Genomic DNA, 15,105 nt, shown 5'->3' with positions numbered 1-15,105 from the left:
GCAGCTCTAAGCCTACAAACATCTATGCGACCACAGTCGCTTCAGGCCGATGTCAAGGTGCAAGTACTTAAAGTTAGGAGTTAAAGGAGTTAAGTACTCCAGTACTTAAAGGGTATCACTCAAAAGGACAGAGGTCCTCGGTTTGAGAAAGAGCACATCATTATCAGAGCACTAACACAAAGTGGACACTACATAAACACTTCAGAAAACACAGCCCCGTTATGTATTCCATAGAAAACTGAAGTCTTTACAATAGCCATAATAAAAGGAGGGCTGAGAATAACCCATAGCAGCTTAAGCAAAGCTCTGGTGGTGCAACCCTGCAGGCAAAGGGGAAGAACTTCTGGCAGCACATTACAGCCATGCAGGCAAACACCTCCCTGGCAAACCTGGGCTTCCTTAGCTTGCTAAAACCCAAAAACATGGGTTGCAGTTTCTGAAATGTCAATGTCAGCGACACGGACCGAGATTTGTCAGCCGTGGGCCAATGGCTCTCATCGGCACCACTACGCCCATAGCGGCCAGCCCAGCAACACAAGCGAGTGCCCAAAGGGGAACGGAGAGAGTTTAATCACACGCCAGCTCTGTACGAAGATGGTCATTATTGATTCTCGTCAGACACGGCTAAGCAGACAAAGAGAATAACTTGAGCCAAATAAACCCTTAATTTTTTCCCCACTGAGATAAGATCACAATAGCCTTCCAATCTTTAGCTGTTTTCCTCTGCGAGAGTCACACATATGTGCTTTTTATTAGTTTTTGGCTTAGCAATTAGATGGATTCTCAGTTACTTCCAGAAACGTTGCAGGATGGCTGAACTGCAGCTAGATTTTGCTTCTCACTGAAATGGGCATATTAAAAATGCAGCAGGGTTCTCCAGCACCACAGCCAATACATCTCAAGTTTGCACTTTTATATGTACAACACAACGTTTGCATCTCTGTATGAGCATTTTCCAAGAAGGGAACTATAAGTAGAAAAGATACAATCACTGATTTATAGAGAGGGAAAAAAAATAGCATGGACATTCCCTCCCAGGAGATGACCAATTTTCCAATAGTTCTGCCACACAACAAGCAACTTCTCAAGATCTGGGTTTTCTTCTAAAGCCATTAAAGCAAATCAGAAGATTATAGCTGCAACAAGCTATCCATTAGCTCTAATTAGCAAGTATTTGTTGTCTGGATTTAAAACTTCCCAACTTGGTGTTAATGAACTGTAACACTGTAGCAAAAGGTATTAATAAAAACAGCAGACTGTGGGCTAAATAATAGATCTGGGCACACATTTACGCTGGTGGGGGATTTTTCTTTGCTGCTTCAATCCAGGCACTGCAAAACAGGGAATGCAAGTATTTCAAGCACTTGCACTGGAAGGCTAAAAGAAACTATTTATCTGGCAAAATTATTTTTAAACTTCCACTCCATATTCTGTTTTGAGAGGAATAAGAAAAGTCTTTTGTAAGTTACAAATGTACACAAACTATGCTTTGTCATCTTGTTTTTTGTTTTTGTTTTGTTTTTCTTCCTTGAAAGAAAACAGGCAATAGAAGGGATGGAGAAAGTAACAAAAGTTAGTTTCTAAATTATCTTCTTCTATGAAGATCTTGAGCTCTCCAAGCACAGGAAAGAGGACGCCAGGAGTAGGATGGGCTTGTACCTCTTTTAAAGATCCCAGAGAGGAGCCAACAACAGAAAGCAGCTCTGAAACTACTGCACCCACTTTTAAGACCTTGTCCTGGAGCCTTGCTCCTCCTGGCATGACCCCAGCATGTGCCCCTGCTGCAGTAAGGGCTCACAGCTTCACTGCTGGGTTCACGGTTCAAGCCTGGAAGGATCCAAGTTCCATTCATCCCTACTGAAAGTTGAAGATCTCTGGGAAGTTTGGGAAAATGGCCACTGGATCAGGGAAATACTCAGCAGTGTGCATTTTGCCCTGCTTTATGCTTTCAGTACAGCAAATGTAGCCCTATCTGTCTGAAAATGAGCTTTTTGGCACTGTAACAAGATAAATAAACATTTCATATTAATAACATCCAGTCAAGAATAACCTTTCCAGTGAAACGTGAAGCTCTGGACACAGGGACAGCATATCCGGATTTGTACTTCCAGTACTGCTTATTTCTCTTTCTTGCTTGTATGACTTTCCTGAAGAACTAGAACACTTTTCCCCATATTACAGTTGTGAGATTGTTCATCAAGTGTTTTGAGATCCACCAATACAGACGCAATTACATCACATTCAACATTCACTATGTCCTTTATGAACACCTATTTATTTCAAAACAGTAATCCAAAAACCAAACACTGAAATTCTGATCAAGATGAACATGCCCACAGTGAAAACACAGCTGGCATCGGTGATACCTGCACCCGTTTGGGGCTGTATTTCCTAATAGGTTTTGCAATATGTTACAGACAACTGCAAACTTAGGTGGAAAACAACATAATACTGTAGCCTGAAAACAGTACGTTTCAGACCAGCTGCAGAAGTGGGAAAAATCACTCCCCCATGCAAAAAAGGCATCCTGGTGCAAGGAAGGAAGTCTGAGCTTCCCAGATCCCCCTTGACGTAATGCAAGCTTTCATCTCTCCTGTTTCACTTTCGCCCTACAGAAAGCGAGAGGCACCCAGCCTGCAGAGAGCAGAGGGGTGAGACACCCACTGTGAATGGTGCAGGGAAAGCAAAGGGCTCTCTTCCGACCCACCTGCAAAGGCATTTCTGTCTTCAAGCGGACCTGCCCATTGTTTTATAATAAATTCCTCTATTTGCCTTTCAGCACTGTACTCCACTCATACCGGCAATGTTCATTGCTGCACATCGCTGTGCCCAATTCTGACACTACAAGACTTAAGCTATTTAGCACACTGCACACATGCAATTCCACACCTGCCTGCCCCGGATCCGGACAGCCACTACCAGCACAAAGCCACTCTGGAAGCCATCTGAGCAGCTCCTGCCCCAGCACCCAACTCCCCTATTTCTGCCCAAGGCATGCTGACCCAGCTCAGCTCTCCTGGAGAGCTTGCTGTCTGCAGTGCTGGGAAATTAGGGCAGCTCTCAGTGTCAGGACCAGCACGAGAGCTGTACCTTGACCCCTCTCCAACGTGGAATACCTACATCGCTGCTGGGTTCACTGGAAGTGATTTCACAACCCCAGCATCTTCCTCCCAGGGCTCTGAAGAACGAAGCGCCCAACGAAGAGGAAGACAGGGCCAGGGAGAAGAGGGAAGTCCTCCAAAGGTCTGTGCAAAAGGAGGAGAGCCGAAGAGGGAGAAAGGAAACCATTTACTTACTGGTCACTGAATCAGAGCTGTAACCTGACCCTGGCTGCGTCTTGCCACCGACAACACTAACTACAAGCAGCTTCCATTCAGCAGCTCCTGCCAAAAATAAACAGTGCCGGCTTTCCTGGCTGCTTGCTTGGGTTTTCTCTCAGTGTTTTTCTTCTTGCCTCTTCTGGCTAATTGGAATATGCTCTGCTTCCTCCGACCAAGTTCCTTACTTTGTTTCTACCCACTACCCCACTAAAATTGGAGCAGTTTCTCACAGTGAGGAATCAAAATAAAAGCTGTTTATTCCAAGATGGCCATAGCGGGCTTCTTGGCACTTCTGTGGGAAGTAGGGAGGATTAAAACAGGTACACAGCAGCAACACCACACTGCAAGCACTTCGCCTGTCACAGTTCCTGGTACTATCCCACTGATACTTTCCCCTTTTTTATGAGGAATCATCTCTTTGCCAACAATTTTGGCAGCAGCTATTTTTAATTTGGGCAAAAATACCGATGCCACTCATCTTCATTAGACGCTAGGTGTTGGTTGGTTTGTTTTTAAATTCATTTATTACACAATCCACAGAGACAGGAGAACCTCAAGTCACCTCCAGCCTGTAGATGCAAACAGCTACACTTGCTCACTTTTGGAGACTCCAGTCCCACAAAACTAAGGACTATCACCCAAATTTCCTCTGCAGACAGCCAGGCAGCACCCCACTGCTGCTGCCCTCATCCCCTCCTCTCCTTCCCCGTCCATATGCTCTGCGTAAACCCTTCTCTTCAGCTGCCTGTGCCAGCTATCCTCTCTCACCGGGTTTGGTACTGCACCTCCTCGCTGTGTCCCAGCCATGAGCAAGGCAAGGCCACAACACTTGTCTCCCATGCTGTCCCAGTTCGCTGGATGGCCACTTGTTCCCTCGGACAGCTCAGAGACGTGCAGGGTTGGCAAGACTGCAGCACGGCCGAGCACCCAGCACATCGAGCCTCTCAGGCCACAAACAAGCCCTTCTCTTGTGTTTTTCTAGCACATTTTCATGCACAAGTAACACAGGCAACTAACTCCTCCTTATAGAGCACTTGTGCTACACTTTTTTTTTTTTTTAAATAATTAAAAATAGATACCAGCAGACAGCGGCAGAACTGGTTATCTTGGCCATCATTCGTGAATAAAACCAGCTTAAACTGATAACGAACTGAAAAGTGCTAAATGGGATGAAGATGCTCTAAAAGTGTTACATAAATAACGCCCACCTACCTTACGGAAGAAACTTGAGTGGTCACAGCACACACAGGAAGCAACGTGTTTTGAGGTGTTGCAGGCAAAAGGATTTAATAGCCACCACATCACAGCAAGGATTATGAAATATGACCTATGCTAATGGTGCTGAAAGAACACTTAAGAAACCCCAAAACAAACGAACTCATTTAAGGTTTGGGGCTAGCTTGCTTGTATAAAATCTCCTTCCTTGCTTCCCCTCAATCCAGCAATGCTAGCAAACAAAAGGGGAAAAAATAGTCTTGTCAAGCCAAGCAGCATGGTTCTGACCCAGCCACTGAAAAATAAGCTCAAAGGCCCTTTAAAACTGTGCTATTTTAATATGCCGTAAGAAGCTCTCTTTGCTCTTTAATTTGTTCATTTCTTTGAAACACCTAATTTCCCCTGCACCAGTACTCCGGAGCCTCGTGGAGTCCTGCCACTTGATTCAGCACCAATAGGCACATTTCAATAGGCAACGCCACTTGAAAGGCTATAAATGAAAAAAAAAATCTTCAAACCAGAGGATGCAATGCAACACCATTTATTTATATCCAAGTCCTCTTTTCTGTGGCTTGCTACTGCAGGCAGGAGCCAGAGAAGGGGAGGTTTAAAGCCTATGCAATTAATTCTAAGTGGTTTTAAAATGGCTAGAGATTTAAGGTAGACAAGATGCAACACTGGAATCAGAGTCAAGCTGCTGGGCTCTTTGCTCTGCTCTGGAATGCACTGTTTACTCTGGCATCACATAAAATATATAATTGACTTCTCAGTGAAAAGAAAAAGGGGGAAAAAACAGCCCCATATGCCTCATTGCTTTATAGAACAAAGGGAAAAAAGGTGTTTCAGACCAAATCACAGTTGTATTTCAACAGGGATCGGGAAGTGTAACAGAATCATAATTTCTTATTTATTAAAATTCATTTACTACAATTGCCATCAACAGGATCACAGGGCTGTTAACAAGAACCTCCCTAGAGCCAGAAGCATCAACTTCTACAAGCATATACAGATTTAAAGAAAAATTAAATTAAAAATAAATTTAACAACATTACTTCAGAGAACATTTATCATTTCCTGAGTGTTGCTCCCCTCCTCCCCCCCCCTTTCCAAACTTCCTTATTAAGATTTTGTGAAGTTGTAATGAAACTTGACAATAAACCACATGGTGCCTAAGCACACCTCCAAGTCAGCAAGCAATTCCATGGGGTGCAGCCACTCCTTGCACGTCCTCAGACAGCAAATCCTCTTCCCCCAGGGGCCAAGCCAGGCTCTCGGGAGGCTCAGAGCAACCTCCACCCTGATGCCCTGCAATAACCGCAATTTATTCTGGAGTCTGCAAGAACAGCCCTCACTTCAGGCTGCATCAAAGCAGCCAGAGCTGCACAGCTCCTGGCTCCACAGCCCCAACGGGACAGGCTGCTGTGATCACCTCCACCCTCAGGCCGCACATCACCTGGCCCTGTGCTGAAACCAGGCATCCCACAGCGTTTTCAAGCCCTTGCCTTTGCCAAAGCCTCTACCCATCCAGTTCTTAACCTTTCTCTGAGAGGCTTCTACTTGCTTTATGCACTGCCCCTATACTGTGGGCAGCCAGCCCTCCTGCTTGTAAAAAGAGCAGCAGAAATTGGCTAAGTAAAAGGAGAGCCATACTATGGACAATCAAGCTGCTGAAAAGCCACAGCCAGTCCCGGACAGGAAAGTCAGAGCCCCAGTGACAGCCTCCTCGCCCCGATACTCCAGCTTTAAGGGTTTGGCCACCCGAAGTGCACAGATACCAGGCAAGGAACAGTATGTCATTTCTAGCTATTTAAATACACAAGATCTTTGTCGTCTTTTGCCAGCTAGGAAAAATAAACACACTGGGGCAAGAAACGCACTGTGCTCTTCAATTCCAGACAAAAAGAGCAAATAGCTGGTGGCACTCGCAGCTTCGGGCAGGCTGGTAGCAGCCAGAAACCTTTCCCCTTCGCAGCGTGCCTGCCGCCCCGCTAACATCTGTGCCGTCTCAGCAAAGGCTAGACAAGGCTGACTTCTTGGAAGGAGCTGGAGCCTGAGGCCATTACAAGCACTGCCTGAAGAGCCCGATTTCACTCACGGGCCTGCTGGCTCGCAGCGCAGTTACCGCGGCCGCCTTGGCTCCACAGCGCCCGACAGCTTGGAGGCAACCGGCCTGCTGCGGGCCTGCCAAGGAGACTTCTTTGGGGAGCGACCCACAGGCCTCATGGGGGTTCTGGCTGCGAAAAGGAATGAGCACCAAGCACAGAGTTTCCATCGCGAGCAAACGTGTCCAAACCCTGGGTTTTGGTACCAAGCACGCCCTCAGGACTCCCTGCAGCCCCGCAGCCGGAGGCCTTGTAGCTGCAGGGCCGCCGCAGGCCCAGCTGCCACCGAAGGCATGGGGCCCATCGGCGCTGCATGCCGAGGTCAAAATGCAACCAAAAGATCTGTCAAAACGCAACCAGAAAAAGACACCACAATAAAAAAACAACTCTACTTACAGCAAAATTAGAAACAAAACCACACAAGTAAGAGCAGTTAAAACAGAGTAACTGCAATGCTAGTGGGTGGGGGGAGTGTGAACTTGTCACTAATTCCTTTTAACAAGGATAAGATAATAGGTTTTGGTTTTGTTATTTTATATATCCATCAATAATAATTAAAGGCAGAACACAACTAGATTCAATTTGTCACACAACACCTGCAATCAGCTGAGTAAAAAAAAAACACAACAAAAACTATACAAATAAAACTCCAAACCAAAACCCCACTGTTCAACTCCTACATTGCAAAGTATATTTCATGATTGTTTAAAGTCATTTTTAGCTTTGCATGACTGCAATCACCAAACATTGTCTCCCTGTCAGCATTTGAGGGGCTTACATACTGTTGCCAACAATTAGCACAAATCTGGCTGACATTGTTTTCTCTAAAAATAAACTGCATGTTCAGTAGCTTGAGAACAAACATGAAAACAAGATTTTAGGATAACATTTTTCTTCTCAGTGGAAATGCAGGGTCTACCACGCACCTCTGCTGCTGGAGAAGTACCACCAGGACATAAATCAGCCATTCTGGATGCTTGTGATTACAAAAACCTCTTTTTTTTTTTTTTCCTATCCCACTTCTTTCTAAGCAGAGGGAAGACATTAACACCAGTCTCTTGGCCAAAATCCATTTGGGAAAATTCCTGCCTCACCTGCAATCATCTGAGCATGGGCACGAAGCCAAGAGAAGATTGCAAGAGAACAGCCTCTGAAGTCCTTTTCCTTTGGAAAACTGAACTTTCTCCAACCTGAGCCACCAAGAAAAAAACTGCAACAAAACTGAAATAATGCCACAAGCACGTAAGGCTCTTGGCTTGGGAGCAATACGATCCACCGAATTAAGGGCACTCAAGCAGCAAGCACGCACTTCTAATTGCTTCTTTGCTCACCACCCATCTTCAGCTTCAGAACCAAGCTGTTAGCTCGCGACACGTTCCATCCAGGTGTGTCTGCCCTACAAAGGGCGTTAAACGTGACTCGTAGAGAGCAAAAATGACTAGTTCTGCTGAGGAAACAGGATTTTTAAGTACAGACTAAAACTGATTAAAAAAAAAAAAGCAGCTTGCTACTGCTGTTTACAATCAGGACTAACTGGACCCCTACACTGCCAATGGAATTTGGAAGCTTGGTGAACTTAATTGGAAGATTACGAGCAGATACATTCTCCAGCCAACACATCCCCTTCCCAGAGCTCACCCAACATGCAGCATGGAAATAAAGGCAGCTCTGCCCAGCAGAGGAACAGGCAGGCGCTGAATATTCCCCCTTACGCTACATGTACTATGTCATTGCAAAGCTAACGCTGGAAACCTTCACCAGACCCAAGAAGTTAACATTTTCTACTCAGCAGATAGGAAGTCTATAACGGCTTGTTTTATACCCTGTTCTCATCTCTGAAGGCTTTTATTCTCCGGAGCAAATTAATCAGGCAGCTTGCATTATATGTTCTTTCTCCAGGCCTGGCTCCTCTCTCGGCATCTCTATTGATCTTCACTCAGTAATCCATTAGCAAAAGGTTTTGGAAATTTGCTGCTTTTAGAGTTCCCAGAGAAAGCCAAGACCAATTTAGGGGGATTGCCAGATTCAGGTTTGAGAGAGCAATTCATCGGGTGAAGGATCACCATTTTTCAAAACATGCAGCAATATCCAAATCCCATACTGCTGCTCACTCACATATTTACTACTCGATGCTCCTTGCTGCAAAGGACGACTTTAAATGACCAACAGGGAGAACAAGATTGAGAGAGAACAGATGAGAAAGCATCATGTGCCTACAGCCAGCAAATAAGCCAGAAAAAAAAAATCCACTGATTGATGCAAAAACAAGAGGAGAAACATACAAAGAGAAGGATGGAAGGTGACAACTTTTAATAAGTAACTGCATGCTTTTTGACAAATTATTTTTTCCCCTGGGCTTCACAAGGTCACCTCTCCAATATACCTCCCTCCTATCCCACTTCCTCCCTAGCCCAATAACGCCACGGCAGCAAAGAATATCAGTGCAGTTGCAATACAATTGTACCATGCTTTTTAGGTGCGCTTGTGCAAGATGAACTTTGCCCATTTATTCCTTTCTCCTCTTATAAGTTATTTTCTCAACGCATGCACGAAAGTAACTTAAAATAAACCAAACCAGAAGAGATCATCCTTCCTTCCCATCAAACTTTGCACTGGATGGTGCCAAGCGTGACGCCAGCACCCCCTGAACAGCCAAACCAGGCCTTCCCTGGAGCTCAAGCCCACAGGGACCAGCTCCGCTTCTGCTTTTAGCCTGCATTTAGCCCCACATGGCTTGGGGTGGAAAGCGAGGACAGATCGGTCTGGCCGTGCCAGAGGGGTGATTCCTGAGACACAGCCCAGGTGGATGAGTCAGAGTGGGGTCACAAATAGTTAATGTGATTTAGAAACCCCCCCACCACGCACATAGCACCTCACAAAAGGAAGGAAGAAAAAAAAAAGGAAAAATAAAGGCCAAATACACCCAGAGCTGCCAGTGCAGCAGCTGCTCAGGGAGGAAAGGCAGGATCAATCTCCTCTGTCAGAAGAGGCCCATAGCTGTCAAGGCACCCAGACCCACTGGACAAGGGGCAACAGGAACAGATCTGTACTCCTGGGGAAATCAAGCCCTCCCCACTATAGATCCAATCTAGACGTGACATATCCGATACAGCATAACGAGGTGCTTCCATGCCCACACCACCACCACAAACAAGCCTCCTGCTTATAGACAAAAAAGAAATATATATGGTTTTCTTTAAATCCACCACCCATTCCACCTCCCCCTCACTTCCAGCAGTGAAAACAGCTTCTGTCCAACTGTCACGTGAGGTTGAAGCAGAACTGACAAGAAAGGCAGCTTTGTGCGAGTGTCCCTGCCGTTCCCCCGTCGACGACGCACGCGGAGAGCGGGGACAGAACGCGACGAAGGGCAGAGGACGAAAACCCCAGCACAACGCTGCACATGCTGACCGCGTGCCAGCCGCTGCCTGCTCCTCGTGCTGGGCACTCACCGAAAAGGTTTCAGCAAAATAATAGGAATCAAGTCCCAAAGGAGCATTTCTTCCCGTAGCAAGCCTCACTCTTCAAGCAGCAATCGAGGGTGCCAGCAGTGCTGCACGGTGCCCAGCCCAGCCACGCTGGCTGGATCCGAGCAGGTGAGCTCCACGCTACCTGCGTGAATTTGTTTGTACAACGTGGTGGGGACACAGACTAACACCTTAATGTGGGCTGGCAGCCCTTATTACTGTACCTCCATGCAGAGCTCTCCTGTTTATTCCTGCAATGACACCAGTAGCACGGCCCGTTGCTCTTTTTGAAGTAGGCTTTCATATTGCTACTTAGCAATTTGCTCCTCTTTCCCAGGATCTGAGGCTTCTGGTAGCACCATCTCCCCCCTGCACATTTTAACCACGTACATCATGGTTTAGATGGTGCACCAGTTTGAATTCAAGGAGAACTGCTAACAATCCTCACTACATGCCTTGTGATATTTGGGTGTTATTTATTTAGATGCACCATTGAAAGCCTTTCAGGACACCTCTTTCTCACCTACTGAACAGTCTATGAAGAACAGCACATACCAGAGAGGATGCAGCCCACGAGGGGAGCACATCCTGTAACTGCACTTTCCTCAACTTGTCTGGGATCCAAGAGCCCCCAGACCCCCCAGCAGCCCAGTATTCATAACAATTTCCCAAAGCAGGCATGAAAAGCCTTGGAGATTTACTGACTCGAAACCAGGAGGCAACAATCAATGGCACAACAAAGGTGATGAGCTGTGCCTAGGGAAGGGGCTGGGAGAGACCAACAGCCCGTGGGCACACACCAGGAGTGCCCAGGCACGCCGTCTGGAGAACAGACTGCCTTCCGTTTTTCATCTTGCCTCTCAAGGAAGATTAAAAAAAAAAATCAACTCTGAATCTCTTTGAATCTTGTCACCAAAAGTTTTAAGACAGCAGGTCCACCTGAGAGAAGTGAGGAGATGTCTCCAGCTACAAACCAGACATCTCCAGTATAAAACCATACCCCACAGCCACCAAGCCACTTTCCCTCCCCAACATTCATCAGCATCCACACTAACCTCATCCCCCTCAAATCGCCCGATATTTACACAGCACCCAGAAGAGCTGTAGGGGGAGCAGAAAGCTCCCATGCCTGTAGAACAGCGTTTCTCCTGCACTTGGCAGCCGAGATGCAGAAATCCCAAGGGCAGCACGTACCGATAGGAATCTGCTCCGGGCAGCTCTGCAGAGCTCCCGCACGCTGTGGGAATTCCCGATGCACCAGTAGTGCCAGGAAGGTGGAATTCAATGGGGTTTTACAGAACCAAGCAGAGGAAAGGAAGGGTTAGTGGGGAAAATACCACAATCAAGAGCAACCTATTGCCTGCTGTCTGCACTTTCCAACCAATTAAGCGAAAGGACTGGGGAGGGCGTGGAGGAAGGAATTTTGCTAACTAAATCCTGAGAATATAGGAGAAAGTGGGGGAGGAGAGAACCACAACAGCTGAATGATGTTCGGCAGCAAATACGCTTTTTTACTCTCACAGTAACAAAAATTCATGGTTAGTAAACAGGTGGAGAGACGACTCTTAAAAGGAACAGCTGAGAGATTGATTTGAGAATGAGAAGAGGCTCATTTTGAAGGAGTGAAAGCTCTACCCCGTGTAGCTATTTGTAGCTGGTAGAATACACTGGATTTCTTGCCTTTATCACCACAAACAAGAGGCTGTTTGTAATGTAAAGCTGCAAGTTACACGGCCAGTACCAATGTCTGTTCCTTTATACTTCATCTCCCAATTTTATCATAAACAAACACACAGCTTACGGTTGCCTATAAATTTCATCCTCAAACTCTTCAGAACAAAACACCATGTACTTTAATCTTAATGTACTTCCTATCAAAAAGATCCTGCATGCAGGGTTTACAACTACTAAGCAGCAGTACTGCCATGAGATAAGTTATCCTTGTTTTACAGAAGAAACAGAGGAACAGAGATTATATAACTTATCTGGAGAAAGGGGGGAGGAGGGGAGCGTGACCTGCCCCAGTTTCAATTCTGATTTTTCCAGTCCCCCAAGCTGTGCTGAAACCACTTTTGGATCTTCAGCAGCTACTATAGGGAGAGTATCTGCAAAAATGAAGCCTGACGCTTAGTTTTAATAAAACTTGCACACTGACGTTTGATAATCAGGACATGAAAAACCCCACATGTTTAAACAGCTCAGAGAACTTAACAGTAGGTGCTTGTGCACCTGTAATTCTTTGTGCACTACATTTTACACAAAACCAGGAGACTTCACAAGTGCTCTGTTCAAATACCATATGGTGCAAGCAGAGGTCAGTCCCAACAGAACAAAGGAGTAAACAGGAGTTTGCAAGAAAACTAAGACAGACCCAATTGTTTTATGTACATAGAAGAGAGAAATATATAAGCTCATGCATGGACATACAGGTACATACACTTTTAGCTAGCATATGATGCAAAGCAAGGAACTCCTTCAGCTACCAGTGAAGGCTGGTAACACCATGTGGAGGCAGGTGCAGACAACAGCCTCCCTTCTAATGCACAAATTTATTATCAGTCTAAGATTATCTCGTCACTTATGAGAAAATAAATGTATAAATTTCCTTAAAATACATCTTGACTTGCTAATCTTTATTCCACGACTACACCAGAAGGCTGCTACAGGCATTGTTTCACAGAGCCTTACAAAGGTTACATTTATAAAAGCCTCTACCTCTCATAAAAAGAGGAAAGGCTTAAAGAGTTTAAATTTGGCGTAGCAAGAAAACTTGCATACAGATTAGCCAATTTATTTCCTACGATGTTGCAAGATACTGTTTTATTAGCTTCATTTGTCTTTAGCAGCACTGGAGACCAAGGTAACTACAGCTGAGTTGCTGGAGCCCATATGAAAAAAAAGCTTTTAAAAAACTATCTTGTTATTCCTGCACTTACAAATCGTTTGTTTGTTTTTTAAAAGGCTTGCTTATTTGAAGCAAATGAAGCTTTAAAAAGCCAGCTAGCTGCTGGCAAATATTTTAGACCATTTCTCCACTTCAAAGACTGTCCATATCAGAGATTCTGCAAAGTCCACAGCACACTAAACTGACACAAATCCCAGACAGAAACAGAGCTTACATTTAACCTAATAGCAAAATTCAGCTGAATTATTAATATTCTTCAAATTAAGATTTCACTTAGCTCTCCAGGTGTACTGTATTAAATCTTATTACCATTTTGTTAATTTTCAGCACACCCGTGCAGCCAAGATCAAAATCAGGGAGAAGACATGAAAACTTGGCACCAGTGATGACAGTTTTGACACCGACTTCAAGGAGGCAGAACTTCACCCTCGGTCACTCCACTTCAGCTCATTTTTCCTTCTTTCCTCCAGCTCTTTTTTTCCTTCATATCTCTTATGAAACGCACTGAAGCTCCAGCGAGTTCCCAGCCCTCGAACAACGTGTTCTCAAGCTAGGCAGCAGAGAATGCCAATACAAATGAAATCTGTGCTGCAGCTTCTACAGAGCTGGGACCACTTTACATGGCTCTGTCAGATATTTTTTTTTTTAAAAACGGCTACAATAAAAGTGAGCCATCTTGTTTCCTTCGAGTGAAAAGGCTTTGAAAGCGGAAAAAATACAAAGCAGCTAATCATAATGTGTTGCAGTGAATCCCTCGTCTGCGTATTTCGCTTCCTGCTTCCAGTTAGCACCGAGCACACGAGACCAAAACGCAACATCAGATCCACATGAAATTCTGTGCCTAGTCTGCAAACCAGTTACCATGACTGCACATGCAAATTGGTCAGATAAAAGCCAGTCAGAGGAATAATTGGCTATTTGGAGGTACAAAATGACTAATCTATCACAGCCACCACATAAGTGTTTTTTCCTCCGCTTCATAATTGTGCCACTTAATTCTCCAAGTCCAACCTAATATTTGGGATGCAATATGGCACCGTAAATACTGTAACGAAGCAGAAGGAGGTAGGCTCCATTCGGTGCCCCACAGCCCTGCAGCACAAGTGCAGATGTTCAGCCTGTGGTCCCCACGGAAGTCACGGGACAACTTCTAAAGGTGAGTACAAAAAACAAGCCCATTCACAGCAGTTTTACGCAGAGAACTGCACATCCTCAGGAAAAGCCCTAGGAGCCACCAGTGCTGAAAACCCCAGTTTACGTCTCACTTTACTGTCTGTGCCATCAGCTCCACCTGTGAGCCCAACCAGGACAGGTACCCTCTCCTAAACAGAGTACCTTCAACAATCATCCTTCAGCATCACGCTCCTGATGCTATTCTAACAAAGAATACCTTCTAAAAGTCACAGCATTGCAGAACTCTAACCTTTCCCCCCCCAGCAAAAATTTGGCACAAGTATACACGAGAACCACCGCTCTCCAGGAACTTTGATTTAGCCTTTTCATTGCTACAACCAGTTTCATTCCAGGTCCTTATGACTAAGGCAGGAGCAAAGCATTAGTCATTCTTTCCCCCCTCCAGGAGACAACGGAAATCAGTGACAAATGAGTTCCCTCGTTGGCAAGCACAAAGACTAGCTAGCTTCAACTTTAAGGCCACTTTAACTTACTAAGCTACCACCCATTTTCCTGCTGAAAGTACTAATAATTTTCTTTTAATGCTTTCTTCGTGAGATGGGGAATTAATCAACTAAGGCAGATTTTTAGAAGAATATAAGAGTAATGTGAAGGGGGGGGGGGGAAATCACAGGATACATTCTCAGCCTTTAAAAAAAAATAAATTGAAAACTCTGTTCACTGGGACAAGAGCTGGTAGCACATCTCCTACCACATTTATCAGCTGTTCTACAGATTAGAAACAAACTTAAATGGGTTCTCTTGTGGCAACAGGCTCACCTGTGTGGACAGAAACAAGCCGAAGCACATCTGTGCTTCCCAACAGAGGTAACCCTGTTTGGGACAGGGGGTCACAGTCTTCAACCAAAGCACTGCCTGGGCAGTCCTTATCACACAGCTTTCTGATCTTCTCTTTCATTTCT

The 15,105-nt window shown here is 45.2% G+C and overlaps 1 protein-coding gene across 20 annotated transcripts in view; it reads right to left on the bottom strand.

Annotated features, from left to right (window-relative positions):
* Positions 1 to 15,105, bottom strand: part of FBRSL1 (fibrosin like 1) — a 519,147-nt gene that overhangs the window by 488,722 nt on the left and 15,320 nt on the right. The window contains exon 1 of one of the 20 annotated variants that reach the window (XM_083803994.1): positions 1 to 15,105. This exon is cut by the window's left edge and continues 41,263 nt beyond it. The exons of the other annotated variants lie outside the window; for them this stretch is intronic. The gene's annotated coding sequence lies outside the window, so the exon portion shown is untranslated. 20 annotated transcript variants of the gene reach the window in all.

The sequence above is a fragment of the Anser anser genome (assembly GCF_964211835.1).
Source record: "Anser anser genome assembly, chromosome: 18".
Taxonomy (NCBI): domain Eukaryota; kingdom Metazoa; phylum Chordata; class Aves; order Anseriformes; family Anatidae; genus Anser; species Anser anser.
This window is presented reverse-complemented; position numbering and strand designations above follow the sequence as displayed.